This window comes from Podarcis erhardii (assembly GCF_964252035.2).
Source record: "Podarcis erhardii genome assembly, chromosome: 17".
NCBI lineage: Eukaryota > Metazoa > Chordata > Lepidosauria > Squamata > Lacertidae > Podarcis > Podarcis erhardii.
In genome coordinates this window covers 35520948-35537213 of record NC_138515.1, presented here as the reverse complement: position 1 = coordinate 35537213, position 16266 = coordinate 35520948, and the positions used below count along the sequence as shown (strand labels likewise).

The 16266-nt window shown below is 49.5% G+C and overlaps 1 protein-coding gene across 1 annotated transcript in view; it reads right to left on the bottom strand.

Moving 5' to 3' along the window:
• NDUFA1 (NADH:ubiquinone oxidoreductase subunit A1) overlaps window positions 1-15608 on the bottom strand; it is a 62138-nt gene extending 46530 nt beyond the window's left edge. Inside the window, exon 1 of the mRNA XM_081845726.1 lies at window positions 15590-15608. The gene's annotated coding sequence lies outside the window, so the exon portion shown is untranslated. The remainder of the gene's footprint in view (window positions 1-15589) is intronic.
• Between the last annotated feature and the right edge of the window lie 658 nt (window positions 15609-16266).

The window sequence follows — 16266 nt, the reverse complement described above, 5'->3', positions numbered from 1 at the left end:
GGCACAAGGTGCTACCGCAGAAAACACTAGCCCTTTAGCACGAGTAAGAGAAATACAGAACACTATCTCAGAAAACATCAATTCCTTAACCAGAGAAATACAAAATGCTACTCTAGAAGGCTCAAACCCCTTAGACAGACCTGAAGGGGCCCCAACAACGTCAAGGCAACCGGACTCTACAGCCGTCCAGATGCCCTTAAGGGCTTTGCCGATCCCGCCGTTACAGCCAGACGGACCCCCCCGAATGGTATATACCCACCAACCATTCTATACGGCAGATTTAGTAACTTGGTCGAATCAAATGCCATCATTAAGAGACGACCCGGATAAATGTCACCGCCAGGTTAGCGCGATATTTTCAACCCATAAACCGACCTGGCCAGATGTACACGTTCTTTTGAACGCGCTTTTCAACGAGGCCGAGAAAGCGGATATTTTAGCCAAAGCTGGCGAAGCGATTGAACTCCCAGATTACCAGACAGGTCGTCCAGCAGGGTTAGAAGCACTCACGGCCCAATGCCTCCGCACCGAACCAACATGGGACTATAACACTACAAATGGGATATGGTGCCTAAATTTGTTTAAAAAGGCCATTTTGGACGGCATTAAGGCCGCTGGACAACGCACCGTCAATTGGACGAAAGTCCAAACCGTGCTACAAGGGGCGAATGAACACCCGTCTGATTATTATACAAGATTGGTGTCCGCCATAAAGACCTGGGGAGGGATAGACCCAGAGAACTCCCAGCACGAAGTAATAGTGAAAGGCTTCTTTAAAGATCAAGCCTGCCCTGATATTAGGAAAGCCCTAAATTTGCAAATAGGGTACGATGGAAAGAGCATCAGCGAAATCCTCTCCATCGCTAAATCAGTATATAATTCACGGGACGAGAGGAAGAAAAAAGATCCTAAGTCTGAAGTTGAACGAGTCCTTGCCCTCAGCATGGAGTTAAACCCCAACAGGGGCAGGGGTTTCGCCCGAGGAAAAGGAATACGGGGAGGAGGGTCTTCCAATCCCCATAGACCCTGGGGACCTACCACCAGCGGATGCTTTTATTGTCAAGAAGAGGGACACATTAGAAGGTTTTGCCCCTACCTCAATAACACAGTTTACGCTACACCGCATCCTAAAACAACCCATGGATATGGAAACCCACCGCCCGTCGCCTATAATCCTCAGACGGCTCCCGCCCCTTACAAACCACCACCGCCTCCAAACGCGCCTACTCAAAACCAAAGACCCCTACCAGGACCAAGGACCCAAATGCCCGCAGTCACTCCATCCACACACCCGTGGACGAACGCCACAGCACCTCCCTTACACCCCCCTAACCAACCCCCTCCAGATGACCAAGAGAATTATTGACAATTAGAAGGGGATCCCAATCAAACCCAAACAATCTGCCCAGTTCTAACGTTGTCCTCCGACGAACCGTTTTGTACTATTGAAATAGACGGCCATCCATATCAATGTCTATTAGACACCGGAGCTACCTTCTCCACCTTAACTGATAGCCACTTAGAACCAAGTTTGGAGACAAGAAAGGTCATGGGTCTGGATGGGATACCCCGTACTTGTCCATTATCACGTCCGACTAAAGTCACCCTTGGACCCCTACTGGCTGAACATACCTTCCTTTTAACGAGCAGCCCAGTAAACCTCTTAGGAAGGGACCTACTTTGTAAATTAAACGCAACCATTAAATGTTCCGAAGAAGGCATCTACTTATACATGCCAGAGGAATCCATTCCCGCCTTCCAAGGGATAATTGAAGAAACCAAAACTGACAGGCAATTTCCGGAACTCCCTCCCGAACTGGAAAGTGACTTGCCCTCCTCTCTATGGGGCACGGAGTCAACCTCAGTAGGCCTCCTATTGTCGGCAGCCCCAGTAAAGATCACCTACAGAACCGACTTGCCCTTTCCATGTACCAAACAATATCCGTTGCCCAAGGAAGCCATCGAGGGACTAACTCCTATGATAGAGGACTTCCTAGAGAAAGGCATCTTGATTCCCTGTGCATCCCCATGTAATACTCCGGTACTCCCAGTAAAGAAACCATCGACAGAGGGCGCCCCAGTACGGTACCGTTTTGTACAGGACTTGAGGCTGGTGAATCAATTCGTGATTCCCCGCCATCCAGTAGTGGGCAACCCAAACTCCCTCTTGAACGCCATTCCAGCAGAAACCAAATGGTACACTGCTGCAGACCTGTGTTCCGCTTTCTTTAGTATTCCCCTGGACCCAGCTAGCCAATTCCTTTTCGCTTTTACCTGGGGACCCAGTCAATTAACTTGGACGAGACTACCCCAAGGATATGTGGAATCACCTGCAATATTTTCGGCCATCTTACACCAAGATTTACAAGATATCCATCTCCCAGCAAGCTCCGCCCTCTTGCTTTACGTAGATGACCTCCTCCTTTGTTCCACCAGTGAGGAAGCATGTAAGAAAGACACCAAGCATCTCCTTTCGGAATTAGCCAGAAAGGGACACAAAGTATCACCAAAAAAGTTGCAATACTGCAAACAAGAAGTTAAGTACCTCGGGCATATCCTAGGAGTAGGCACCCGAAGCTTAGCAACCGATAGGATCGAAGCAGTCACTAAAATTCCCCTTCCAAAAACTAAACGACAACTTCGAGGATTTTTAGGAATGGCTGGCTTCTGCAGAGCCTGGATCGCGGGTTATAGCGAAATAACAAAACCCCTATCCGCAATGACCCGCCAAGATCATCCAGACACCCTAGTCTGGGAAGAAGAGGCATACAAATCTTTTGAACGATTAAAGCGAGAATTGAGGTCCGCCCCTGCCCTAGGCTTACCCGACTACAGGATCCCATTTAACTTGTTTATCCATGAACAAATGGGGGTAGCCTCAGGGGTATTGACTCAGCCATTCCGAGACCAAGAAAGACCCGTAGCATACTATAGTCTTCAATTAGACACCACCGCAAAAGGGGCAGTAAGCTGCCTAAGAGCCATAGCCGCCGCCGCGATCCTCCTTGAAAAGGCTCAGGAAACGGTCCTGGGACATGAAATCACCGTCCATGTGCCCCACTCCGTCTCCACCCTATTAACTCTGAGAGGCTGTCATCATTTTTCAAACTCTCGACTAAATAAATATGAAGCTCTTCTACTAACACCATCAAACGTCACTATAAAGAGAGTTAACTCCCTCAACCCAGCCACCCTTCTTCCTCTTCCCGAGGATGGAACCCCACACCATGACTGCGCGACCATAGTCCGCCAAGCCGAGAAACCCAGAGAGGACCTAGATCACCTACCCTTAGAAAACCCAGACTTAATACTCTATACAGACGGTAGTTCAAAAGTTGTGGAAGGAGAAAGGAAAACAGGATACGCTGTAGTCACGGACTTTGAAGTAGTAGAATCTAATCCGATAAACCCGCAATACAGTGCCCAAGCTGCAGAGTTAATAGCACTCATACGTGCCTGTGAGATCAGTGAAGGCAAGCGAACTACGATCTACACCGACAGTAAATACTGTTTCGGACTAGTCCATACAACGGGGCAGATATGGTTACAAAGAGGCTTCCTAACCGCTGCGGGTTCTAAAATTTCACATTCCGCCTTGGTAGAGAGACTACTGACTGCTATCCACCTACCTACCGCAATCGCAGTGGTCCATTGTAAGGCTCACACCCGTGGTAAAGACCCTATCTCGAGGGGTAACAGGCGAGCTGATAGAGCAGCCCAATCAGCCGCACTCCGCCCCCCTAACAACGAATCAGAATTCCAAGCCTTACAAATCCCACTCAACATAGATCCCACACAAATTTACAAAGAAGCCCCCGAAGAAGAAAAGACTCTCTGGCGCTCTGTGGGCGCAATCGAACAAAATGACGTTTGGGTTCTCCCTGATGGCAGAACTGTCCTTCCAAAGGCCTGGGTTCCAAAATTAGTGAGGGTCCTCCATCAACGTACACACTGGGGAAAAGGGAGACTGATAGAACATGTTAAAAGGTCCTGGTACGCTCCCGGACTTGCAGTCGCGGCCACGACCGCGTCAAAGAACTGTGTTACCTGCAGCTCCTTTAACCCCAAACGACAACCCAGAGCACCGCCAGGAGCCAGGCTATGGGCATTCGTCCCTTTCGAAAGTCTGCAATTAGATTTTATCGACTTACCACACTGTCAGGGTTTCAAACACGCCTTGATCATAGTCGATAAACTCTCCTCCTGGGTAGAGGGATTTCCCTGCAAGAAACCCACCGCCTCTGTGGTGGCCAGGGCCCTCCTACAGGACATTATCCCTCGATTTGGGGTACCCCGTCGACTAGACAGCGACCGAGGAACCCATTTCACAGCTCAAATAGTACAACTGGTGGCCAAAGCCCTACAAATAAAATGGGACCTTCATACACCTTATCACCCACAGTCTTCAGGCCAAGTAGAGCGCATGAACCAGGAAGTTAAAACACAATTAGGAAAGCTATGCAAACTCACTGGGCTGAAATGGGTAAACGCACTTCCACTAGTTCTCCACAATATACGGAGTGCCCCAACTGGACCACTGAAACTATCTCCATATGAACTTTTATTTGGGAGACCCCCTCCCATTTATAACACTTTATTTCCACTCTCAGAACTTGAACTAGGAGAAGCAGAGCTCACTAACTATGTTATTCAGCTCCAGACACAGCTACAACGTCTCCACCACTACGCGGCTATCGAAGGACAAAACCTGCCCATCGACGCCCAAGCCCACTCCTTCGAACCAGGCGATTGGATCCTAGTCAAGGTCTACCAAAGGGCACCCCTTCAACCAGCGTGGGAAGGCCCCTACCAAATCCTCCTGACATCGCCAACCGCCGTGAAAGTAGGTGAGAAACACTCATGGTTACACCACACCAGATGTAAGTCATCGCCACCCCCCACGGAGACGGAGGAAGACGTCGGCGACGACTTCACCTTTTCGACCCCCCCCACTCCACCAACCTCATACATTGACGACGACGACGACCAACAGACCGGACCAGATCGGGGCCAGAATCGGGCCCAACAGACCGGACCAGATCGGGGCCAGAATCGGGCCCAACAGACCGGACCGGATCGGGGCCAGAATCGGGCCCAACAGACCGGACCAGACGCAACTCCACCCAATTGGACATCCGAGATCGTCCCAGATCCCAACTCTATCAAACTACGCTTGAAACGCCTTTGACAGCTCCTTTGACAGCGCGCCTTTGACAGCTCCTTTGACAGCGCGCCTTTGACAGCCCCTTTGACAGCGCGCCTTTGACAGCTCCTTTGACAGCGCGCCTTTGACAGCTCCTTTGACAGCGCGCCTTTGACAGCTCCTTTGACAGCGCGCCTTTGACAGCTCCTTTGACAGCGCGCCTTTGACAGCTCCTTTGACAGCGCGCCTTTGACAGCTCCTTTGACAGCGCGCCTTTGACAGCTCCTTTGACAGCGCGCCTTTGACAGCTCCTTTGACAGCGCGCCTTCGACCGCTCCTTTGACAGCGCGCCTTCGACCGCTCCTTTGACAGCGCGCCTTTGACAGCTCCTTTGACAGCGCGCCTTTGACCGCTCCTTTGACAGCGCGCCTTTGACAGCTCCTTTGACAGCGCGCCTTTGACAGCTCCTTTGACAGCGCGCCTTTGACAGCTCCTTTGACAGCGCGCCTTTGACAGCTCCTTTGACAGCGCGCCTTTGACAGCTCCTTTGACAGCGCGCCTTTGACAGCTCCTTCGACAGCGCGCCTTTGACAGCTCCTTCGACAGCGCGCCTTCGACAGCCCCTTTGCTCCTCTGAAAGTCCGCCTTCGACAGTCCTCTTGACGACTCCCTTTCGATAACTCCTCCCCTTGACAATGCCTCACCATTCCCGCACTTTGATTGTGAACCTCTCTTTCATCTCCCTCGTCTATGGAACTTTGGCCCGATCTCCAGCTACACCCATGGATCATTGCACTGGACTAACCACGGACTACCATTATATGGACTATCATAGAGTCGAAACCGGTGGAAAGTCAAATCCCGCACGAATGGGGGACTTTGACTTTTGCCTCCCAGAGTCCCGGACATTGCTGCGCCATTCCTTGGTACCCCGGTTAACTGACAACGATTACTGGGAACTTTTCATCCGGGACAGATACGTACATCGAATTGGGTCAGCAGCAGTCACCCTTGACCATTCCTACTACCGCCTCACCTGTAGGAACGGAACTCATTTCCTCTATGGCAACGGCGAACTCCTGAGGAACCCAAATTGGACCGCAGTCGAAAACGGAGGGGCCGCTTCATCTTACACCGATTCGACAAACCCCTCTGATAACCTGATTTTCGGATTCCAATGCCTCCTCATGACCCCAAAACCCCGAAAACCCCAACTACAAGGACTTTGCCTGAGAGGATTTTGCTGTCTCTGGAACCTTGGGGTCACCCACGACTGGAGAGGGGCAGAGTATTTAGAAGGGTGGTATCATCCGGCGCATCCCTCACGCTCTCCCACTTGGGATAACGTTGGTCCCCTGAGGTGCGGGGGCATAGCCAAGGACAGGCGACTCCTCAATACCACCGACCCACTTCATCCATTCGGCACGGCACCTCGCCAGCTCGGCATAGATCCTGCCCTTCCGGGGGAGGATCTCCTTTCCTCTTGGGAACAGAACTCTTACATCAAACTCCTTGGCCAGGTGGCTAAAGAGGCACCCTATCCGGAGTGCTGGATATGTGCACACGCACCCAGCCACCTCCAACAAAGTCTTCCCCTTGTTCCGGTACCTGTGACCACTGAACAGTTCCGGTCTGGGGACGTCGCTTCTTGGAACCTGACTGCCCTGAACCTGACCCACCAATACCTCTACCTTACTGGCCCTACAAAGGGACCCCTGTGTCGCATTTTCACCGGAGAAGGGACTTTCATTGGGTCCAGCACTTGCACCTCCAACATAGAACTCTTACCCACCGGCCATGTCACCGTTACTGATATGACCGGATCCCACACATTCCCGAATCTCACCCTTGCTTGGACTACCGTTATCGGACACCCTCCAACCTGGCAGCCTCAGCCCGCTGACTCCATGCTGTTGCTTGCCTTTGCGTCCGGACGGATGGAATCATACCTCAGCGGCCTATTCTGGATATGTGGCCATCGCGCATACACCTGGGTGAGCCCACATATGTCTGGTTCCTGCTTTGTGGGGTACATTGTCCCCGGTATAAGGGTAGTCCCACATCTACCCCCTGGGAGACAGAGGAATAAGAGAGAACAGAAGGGGCTGTCAGATCTGTCCGATGTCGCTGCTAATGGGGAAACTGTCGGTCGAGCACTCTTCCCTGCCTATGGGGCCGGCTCTAATCATGTGGACATTCTCCGGCTTACCGACATCCTTCTAAAGTTCATGCAAGAGGCAACCCAAATCACAGATTCCTTGATGTCGGAGCTGTCAGAGGTGAGACAACTTAGTTTACAGACCAGGATTGCGACGGACTTTCTCCTGTCCAGTCAAGGAGGGACATGTGCCCTTATAGGCACTGAGTGTTGTACATACGTGACTGATCAGACTTTGAATATCACCGGACATTTAAACAATATTCACGAACTGGCAGGGAAGCTGGATGAGATACGACATGAAGGACTGTCCGACATGGACTTATGGGGATGGCTACCCAAGCTCGGATGGCTCCGACAGCTGCTTAAGGTGATATTGCTTACTGCCCTTATTATAGTCCTTTGCATCCTTGTGTTCTGCTGTGCTATACACTGTGTCTCTCCTTGCTGCTCTCTTCTCCGCTGTCCTGCTCCATCCGCCCCCCTTTCCCTCCGAGCCTATTCCCGTTCCCACAGCGCCCCCGTCTTCCCTGAATATGTGCAAATGAGACACCTGGGGGAAGGGGAGTACGAAATCACAGGGGTATAGGGTGCGGAGAAAGGATTTGCAAGTTCTACAGAACTTCAATGCAAATCTATCTCCGAATGGGGGACTGATACGGAAGGAGAGGAGGGGGGGTACCTTTTCTCTGGTTCTCCCCCTTTTCCGAAGCGGGCCCGAGGCGATGACCTTAACGGTGCCCAGTTCCTGAAACCCCACACTGTTGCACAAGCACCACACTATACCCCTTTGACCCCATAAAACGATATTCTTCCTTTCATATACGGGCGGAATAAGCCCTTCTTTTCTATGCCTTTCCTTTGCCTTATTTTATTATGGGTTGACCGTTTCGAACTACATCCTCCATTGACTATAATGGCTGCGCCTCAGCCAATCAGGAGCGTGCATTCCCCTGCAGTAGCTAGCCCAGGGAGCTCTTGCACGCCTCATTTAACCCCCTGACAAGCTGATGACGGCTCCCCGCTGCGAGAACAATGGAACCGAAACCAGCGACCTCGTAAAACTGTCAAAGACAGGTTACAATGTATCCATTTGTTTCCGTTTCCAATATACAATATACACTTGGCCGGCGAGGCGGCCGAAACCTTCGGAAAATGATATAAAATCAGCCAAAGCTCCGATTTTCTCCGTTTTAACATCATTCTACCCTCTCCCCTCTGGACTCCATGTTGCCGCCTCACTGCCATAATCCCCTGAGCGGCAGGTCACGTACTCAGGAAGACCTTAATCTGATCCAATCATTCCGTCAAGCCCTTCCTCCGGGCAATGCCAGGTGATGGGCGATGCATATCTCCACCATTGTCTTGCCATCACCTGTACTCAGGGAACGTTTATGCATATTTCTTTCTTTCTGCTACCCCTACATTACGGAACTGCTGATCCGTGCTACCCCTACGTTACGGAACTGCTGATCCATGCTACCTCTACGTTACGGTACTGCTGATCCATGCTACCCCTACATTACTGAAATGCTGATCTGTGTAAACCTCCACCCACATTACTGAAGTGCTGATCTGTGTAACCCCACCTTTCTGTGATGTATTCGTGACGTCTTCTGCACTGTATTCTGGGACTTGGAGGGAACTTTTAAAAGTTTATGTCGCCCCATTATCGGGGTTCAATGCCATTTTGAACCTGTTGCGCAATAAACTTTGGATCTCCGTTTATTGCTCCTGTCTCCGGCTGAGCTCATTTCTCCGCTAGGACCCGCGGACTCCGTCCGACGAGCCGGGTGGCAAGGGTAACTCCGCACCTGGATTTTTGCCGTAACACTTTCGTTGATGAACTCTGCATGCTTTGCTCCAGGGACTTGGGTGCTCAGTTTGAAACTGGGGGTGGGGTGGGGGGCGCAGGAAATCAAGGTCTGATGACTTTCAGGGTGCAGTGACTGGTGGATATTGGCCTTGGACCAAAGGCGCTCAGGTTCAAATCACTACTGAGCTATGAAGCCTCTTCCTACAAGGGAAGATGGAAATGTTTGGGGCTTTTTGGTTTAGGAAAAAGGAGGGGGGGATATAAAGGTTTAGAAAATAAATAATGATGTAAAGAAAGTGAATGGAGGTACCTTTTATCTCTCTCAAAACACCAGACGCCTGAGTCAGTACAGACAATAGGAAACACTTCTACACAAAGCATATAGTTAAACTTCTAGATGTGATCAACATATTGTTCATAGATTAAGCTACCAGTGGCTACTAGGGCTCATCTGCACTGGAATTTAATGTGGATTTGAAGCGGTTTGTGTCTTTGTTTTCCCCTCAGCGCCGATATAACATCCTTCTCATACAAGTGACACCCCACATTTCCCCCTGCTAAATTATGATTTCCTCAAACCATAGATAATCCGATAAAGGGAAGAATATCCAGTGTACAACAACATATTACCAACTGTAGCACATTGTGTGAGTCAGCTTTTTCTACATTCATGGTAGCATTTGACTGGGCGCCATCTATCGCCACACCCCCTGCTTCCATTTTGTCTTTGTTAAGGAAAATTCCGGGTTCCCCGCAGTCCATGCAGTCAGTAAAAGAAGGCGATTCCAGCCAAGCAATTTGGAGCAAAACAGTAGACTGAGATCCTTTATTGTTGCGCAGCAGGTTCAACAGCAGCCAGTGAGCCCAGAGCAGGGGGAGACATTGGCTTTTAAAACGTTCCCACCATATCCTAGAATACAGTTTGCACAGCATCATCAATACATCATTGCTACATCGCTAACATGTCACAAGAGGGGAGGGTCACACAATATTAGCATAGACAGATGTGTCAGGGCAACACCCAAGTATGAGATTAGCATAGGCAAAAATGTCTTAAGTACCCACCACCCAAAGTACAACAGAACTTCCTTTGCATCTCTGGAGCAATTGTCACCTCTGGGCATTTCCTGGGGTAGGAGGTTTGAATACATGTCTTCATGCCTGGGGAAGTGGCAGGAGAAAGCGTCCAAGGGCAAAATGGCGTTGGAATGGGGGAACTTGGCAAAGAGGTTGATTTTATATGATTCATAAAGCTAGGTATTAGGACGGTTCATAAAAAACTTTTTTTTTTGAAAATGCCTGCTCCAAAGGTCTTATTTTACTACACTAGGGATTATATAGCTATATCTGAAATTTCATGCATATTAGTTAATATCTTGAATTGAAATTTCAGCCTTCGTGACATAGGAAAACGGCCAAGTAAACAGCTGTTTTCGTGGAGGAGGGTCAAAACAAATACCTGTGCACATACCCACAAAAGACCTTGGGTTCCCCTAAATTATGGTGGGTGGGGAGGTATTCCTTGAGGGGAGGGGACAACAGGACACAACATGAATACATCCCCAAGCACCACACACACTGAGATAGATTTCAGTGGTATAAAATCGAAAGCGCTCAGGTTTGTCAATGCACACACAGGAACACAATGACACAGCCCCAGGAAGGAATAAACCTAGACTCTGTTGAAGTGAGGGACGTGGGTGGCGCTGTGGTCTAAACCACTGAGCCTCTTGGGCTTGCCAATCAGAAGGTCGGCGGTTCAAATCCCCGCGACGGGGTGAGCTCCCGTTGCTTGGTCCCTGCTCCTGCCAACCTAGCAGTTCGAAAGCATGTCAAAGTGAGAGTAGATAAATAGGTACCACTCCGGCAGGAAGGTAAAGGGCATTTCCGTGTGCTGCTCTAGTTCGCCAGAAGCGGCTTACTCATGCTGGCCACATGACTTGGAAGCTGCACGCCGGCTCCCTCGGCCAATAATGAGCACCACAACCCCAGAGTCGTTTGCAACTGGACTTACTGTCCAGGGTCCTTTACCTTTTTACCTGCCAAAGGGCTACTTCTTGTTTTTAGTTGTGCTACTCAGTTCTGGCCATTACGATGAAACTTCGTTTGTTCACCAGGAGCAACGACAGCCTGCCAAAGAGGACTCTGTGAAGGCATGACAATTTTGTTGCTAAAAAGCTCCAAATCCTGAAATAGGCCCCTGTCACGCCAGCAACCCAACCCGTGAGTGACCGCTCTGTCAGCCAAAGCCCACTTTCATTCCAGCCGCCCTCCCCCACTTAGTCACCGTTCCCCTTTCTTTTGTTTTCATGTGTGTGATAAAGTCTGGGCAATCTCTGTCGCCCTGGAAGGAATGCATGGCTGCAGCCTCCACCTCCTGGGCGATGACAGGCTATTTCTTCCTCAGCCGCGTCATGGAATTTGGAGGCACTTGCAAATGCTGAAATGTTCCACAGATATCAGGGCAACAGAAGCACCAGGAATTCGCCTCCTCACGCACTGAAGCAACTCAGCTGCTGCAAACTCTGTCTTTTTTTTAATGTACAGCATAGTTGCTCTTCCATCTTTCATTTTAAAACTGTCTCCCTTGTTTTGGCATTCCTCTTCCCCTCCTCAAAATCACATTCAAACTGCTTTCCTTAAACCTTCAGCCTCATTCCAGTCAGTGTCTTAACATGCCGCAATCACAGGGCTCATGAGTTACAGATATTCCAGCACCCAAAGGAAACTCCTTTATCCATTTCCAAATCCACTCTATTTTATTGATTTATTGCTTTTATTGATGACACCAAAGCCTGTGAGAAGCTTTGTCTTTCTGCAGGCTAAGGCCTGGTCAGTGTTCCAAGAGACCAAGAGCATCAAAGCAGGCGAGCAAACCCCTCTGGTTTGGGTTTTCTCAGAAGCATCGCATTGTTGAGTTGGAAGGGACCCAAAGGGTCATCTAGTCCAAACCCCTTGCTTCAGTATGCCTCTTCATGCAAACATGCTCAGGCCCGTCAACTGTCTCTGTTTTCCAGGGATGGTTCCGGATTGGCGATTTCTGATTTGATCCTGGAATGCCCCGCTTTCCCTTAGGCCAGGGCATCCCTATTTTCATCAGAGAAATGTTGGAGAGTATAGAGGTCTCTGACCCCTGAGCCATCTGAAAGCAGCCCTATCTAGGGAAATTTTAATGTTTTTATATATGTTAGAAGTCACCCAGAGTGGTTGAGACAACACAGTCAGAAGGGTGTGGTATAAATAGTTTTTTATTTTTATTATTATTATTATTATTATTATTATTATTATTATTATTATTATTACCCCCCCCCAATCTGGCTGGGTCTCACCAGCCACTCTGGGCAGCTCCCAACAGAGTATTAAAACATGATAAAGCATCAAACATTGAAAACTTCCCTAAACAGGGTTGCCTTCATATGTCTTCTAAAAGTCAGATAGTTGTTTATTTCCTTGACATCTGGTGGGAGGGCGTTCCACAGGGCGGGCATCACTACCGAGAAGACCCTCTGCCTGATTCCCTGTAACCTCATTTCTCACAGGGAGGGAACCACCAGAAGACCCTCGGAGCTGGACCTCAGTGTCTGGGCTGGACAATGGGGATGGAGATGCTCCTTCAGGTATACAGGACAGAGGCTAATAAGGCTTTAAAGGTCAGCACAAACACTTTGAATTGTGCTTGGAAACATACTTATTATTATTTAACACAAAGTCCCAATTTTCACTGAAGAAATGTTGGAGGGCATGCATTCTGCATGTTTCACAGCCTGTCGTTTGCAGCTTTTCACTACCAGTCCTTAAAAGGCTTAAACAGAGTTGGTACGGATGCAGCGGCTACACACTTCCTTGAAATCTTGAAGTCTTGTAGAGTGTTCTCTGCACACAGATTCTTCTGAAGCTAGGAATAGCTGCTAATGTGGAATGCAGCACTTTCTGTTCCTTCACAGTGTACTTTGGCCTTGTGAGCGGCAGGGTTTGACTTCTCACCCAAGAAGGAAGGCAAGAGTTACGAGCCAGCTGGTGGGATCCTAGGGCGATGCAGACAATAGTCTATAGGGCTATTTTTACTTTTCTGCGAGAAAGGGGAAAGTTCATTTCAAACAGGGAGGTTACACACCTCTCTGAACTTTTTGTTCTTCGTGTCACATCATCAGGTGGGTAAATGTTTAACTGCTGCAGGAACATTACCTTTCGGAGGCTGAGGCTGCCAGGTTAATCAGTTTCCAGAAGTCATAAAAAAAAGTCACAGGTGCCAGGAAGTGCCATAAAGCTTTGAACCTTTGGAGGCGTCCAGAGCCTCTCTTAGCTTTGGAAAGGGGCAATGGCTCCTCAGCTGATTCGTTAGGAGAAGTTACTTGATTACCATTTACTTGATTACGATTTATCTGTTTCAAGTCATTATTTCCATACTGGAAAGAAGGAGCTAGGCTGGCTGGCTGTTGTACATATAACCGTAGTACTGCGCTTAAATCAGGGGTCAGCAACCTTTTTCAGCCTTGGGCCGGTCCACTGTCCCTCAGACCTTGTAGCGGGCAGGACTATATTTTGAAAAAAAATATCAATGAATTCCTATGCCCCACAAATAACCCAGAGATAAATAAAAGGACACATTCTACTCATGTAAAAACACGCTGATTCCTGGACCGTCTACGGGCTGGATTTAGAAGGCGATTGGGCCGGATCCAGCCCTCGGGCCTTAGTTTGCCTACCCCTGGCTTAAATTCTTCAGTAGCCAGTGTTCAGTAGGATCTTTTGAAAGCATCTTCAATTATATCCTGCAGACAAGCCTTTTGCTTGTTTTAGAGTTGCGCTCGCATACCCTCCAACATTTCTCCAGTGAAAATATGGGCGTCCTAAGGGGATCATTCCAGGATCAAATCAGAAACTGGGACTGCTTCTGTATATCTGGGACTGTCCCTGGAAAATAGGGACAATTGGAGGGTCTGCACTCAGAGGCATATTGACGCCTGAGGCGAACCCCAAAATGTAGCTCCCCACACCAGGGAAGAAATGCTGAGTGAAAATCTACATCAGGAATAAGCAGGGAATAAAGGTTGACATCTGCTACCAGTGTAGATCCTGCCACCTGAGGTGGTCTCCTCGTCTTGCTTCACGGGTGACCTGCTCAGAGGTGTAACTGAGGATGGAGATTGGCTAGCTGATCAAATAATAAATGAAGAGAGCCTTTCCCTTCAAAAACATGCACAGACAGTGATGTGACAAGTTTGATGCCTTTTGAAAGAGTGGGGGGAGGAGAGCTGAAAAATATTTCACATCTGTCAACCAATGCCCCTTTTTGGTTTCAGACAGCACATGGGCAGACGAGTCTCAAAAGCCCAGGGCGCAAATATTCATGTCCCTCTGGCGGCTATGGTGCCTTGTTTACCAGAAGTAATGTATTTAGTGTTAACTCTGGAAGCGGATACTCAATTCGGACCAAATGAAACCATCTGATGTGTCCTAGGAGGCTGAGTTTGGTCAGAACCAAGTGTGCAAGGGCCAATCACTACAGGGCCTTTAGCTTAAGGATGTGAGATAGGTCTTATCCACACATTTAAAGCACATTTCAAACGCATGGCTCCCGCTGCGAATTATCCTGGGAACTGTAGTTTGTTAACAATGCTGGGAACGGCTGCTCTGGGAGGAGTAAGCTACAGTTCCCAGGATTCTTGGGGAAAGCCATGTGCTTTAAATCTGCGTTAAAAGTGCATGTTTCAGCATGTGGTGTAGATATGACGCTAGTATAAAGGCCCAGCACATGTGGTCCACATTCTGTGGTGTGTCTCCATAAAGGAGATGCAGGAAAACAGACGCATCCTGCATGACTGGGCAGGGACATGACAGGGCTGGCAGGAGGAGGGCATTCCACAGAGTGCCTACCTGTGGGATATAGTCTCTCTTGCACAGGTGAATCAGCTCTTAGTGCAGTGTTCCCTTCTGCTTTTTAAAGGCATCACAACTGCTATGTTTATATTATCACAGTATTTCTAGGGTTTTAAGGAAACCAGCCCTGAGTGCTCACTGGAAGGACAGATCCTGAAGCTGAGACTCCAAGACTTTGGCCACCTCAGGAGAAGAGAAGACTCCCTGGAAAAGACCCTGATGTTGGGAAAGATGGAGGGCACAAGGAGAAGGGAACACAAAGGATGAGGTGGTTGGACAGTGTTCTCGAAGCTACCAACATGAGTCTGACCAAACTGCAGGAGGCAGTGGAAGACAGGAGTGCCTGGCGTGCTCTGGTCCAGGGGGTCACGAAGAGGCGGACACAACTAAACGACTAAACAACAACATTTCTAGGGTTAGGATGTATGGGGTGATTGGGGAGGGGTAGACCTCTGATGGAAGACACGTCATGCTCCATCTGGGGTAGGTTGTCCACCTTTGGTCCCCACCCTGCACTCAGCTCCCTCCTGTGGCTCCTAGAAGCTGCCAGCATGCGACTGCGGCGACACCCTGGGAAACAGCTTTGACTGACCTGCTAAGCCAGGTGAGGGAGTTAGGGCCTTCCCCTGCATGTAAAAACAGACTCCAGTGGATCGAGCCAACGAGACCAAATGTGGGTCCAATGGTCTAGAAAGTGGCTTCTGCTGGGGCTCATCAACCTGGGAAGGGAGCCTATCTAGGAGAAGGAAGACTCCTACACAAATCTGGAGTCCCTTAGACTGTTGGATGGTGTCTTGTACGCCTCCTTCCGGCAACTCCTGCAGCCAAGCTGGTGCCAAATGTATTGCTCTGCTTTCCTTTGGTTTGTATCAGAGGCTAAGGGGGGAGGCTCTTGTCGTTTGGGCAGCCCAGGACCTCCCTACACACTGCCCAGCCTTGCCCCACAGAGTGGTCACTTCAGTACTGCTAATGCAGCGGTTTGACTTCATCCCTGGAGGTGCACTTCATTTTCTCTTGAGACAGATGGACGCCAGCAACAATATGGGCAGGATTATGGGCAGGGACGCGGGTGGCGCTGTGGGTTAAACCACAGAGCCTAGGACTTGCTGATCAGAAGGTCGGCGGTTTGAATCCCCACGACGGGATGAGCTCCCGTTTCTCCGTCCCTGCTCCTGCCCACCTAGCAGTTTGAAAGCACGTCAAAGTGCAAGTAGATAAATAGGTACCGCTCCGGCGGGAAGGTAAATGGCATTTCCATGCGCTGCTCTG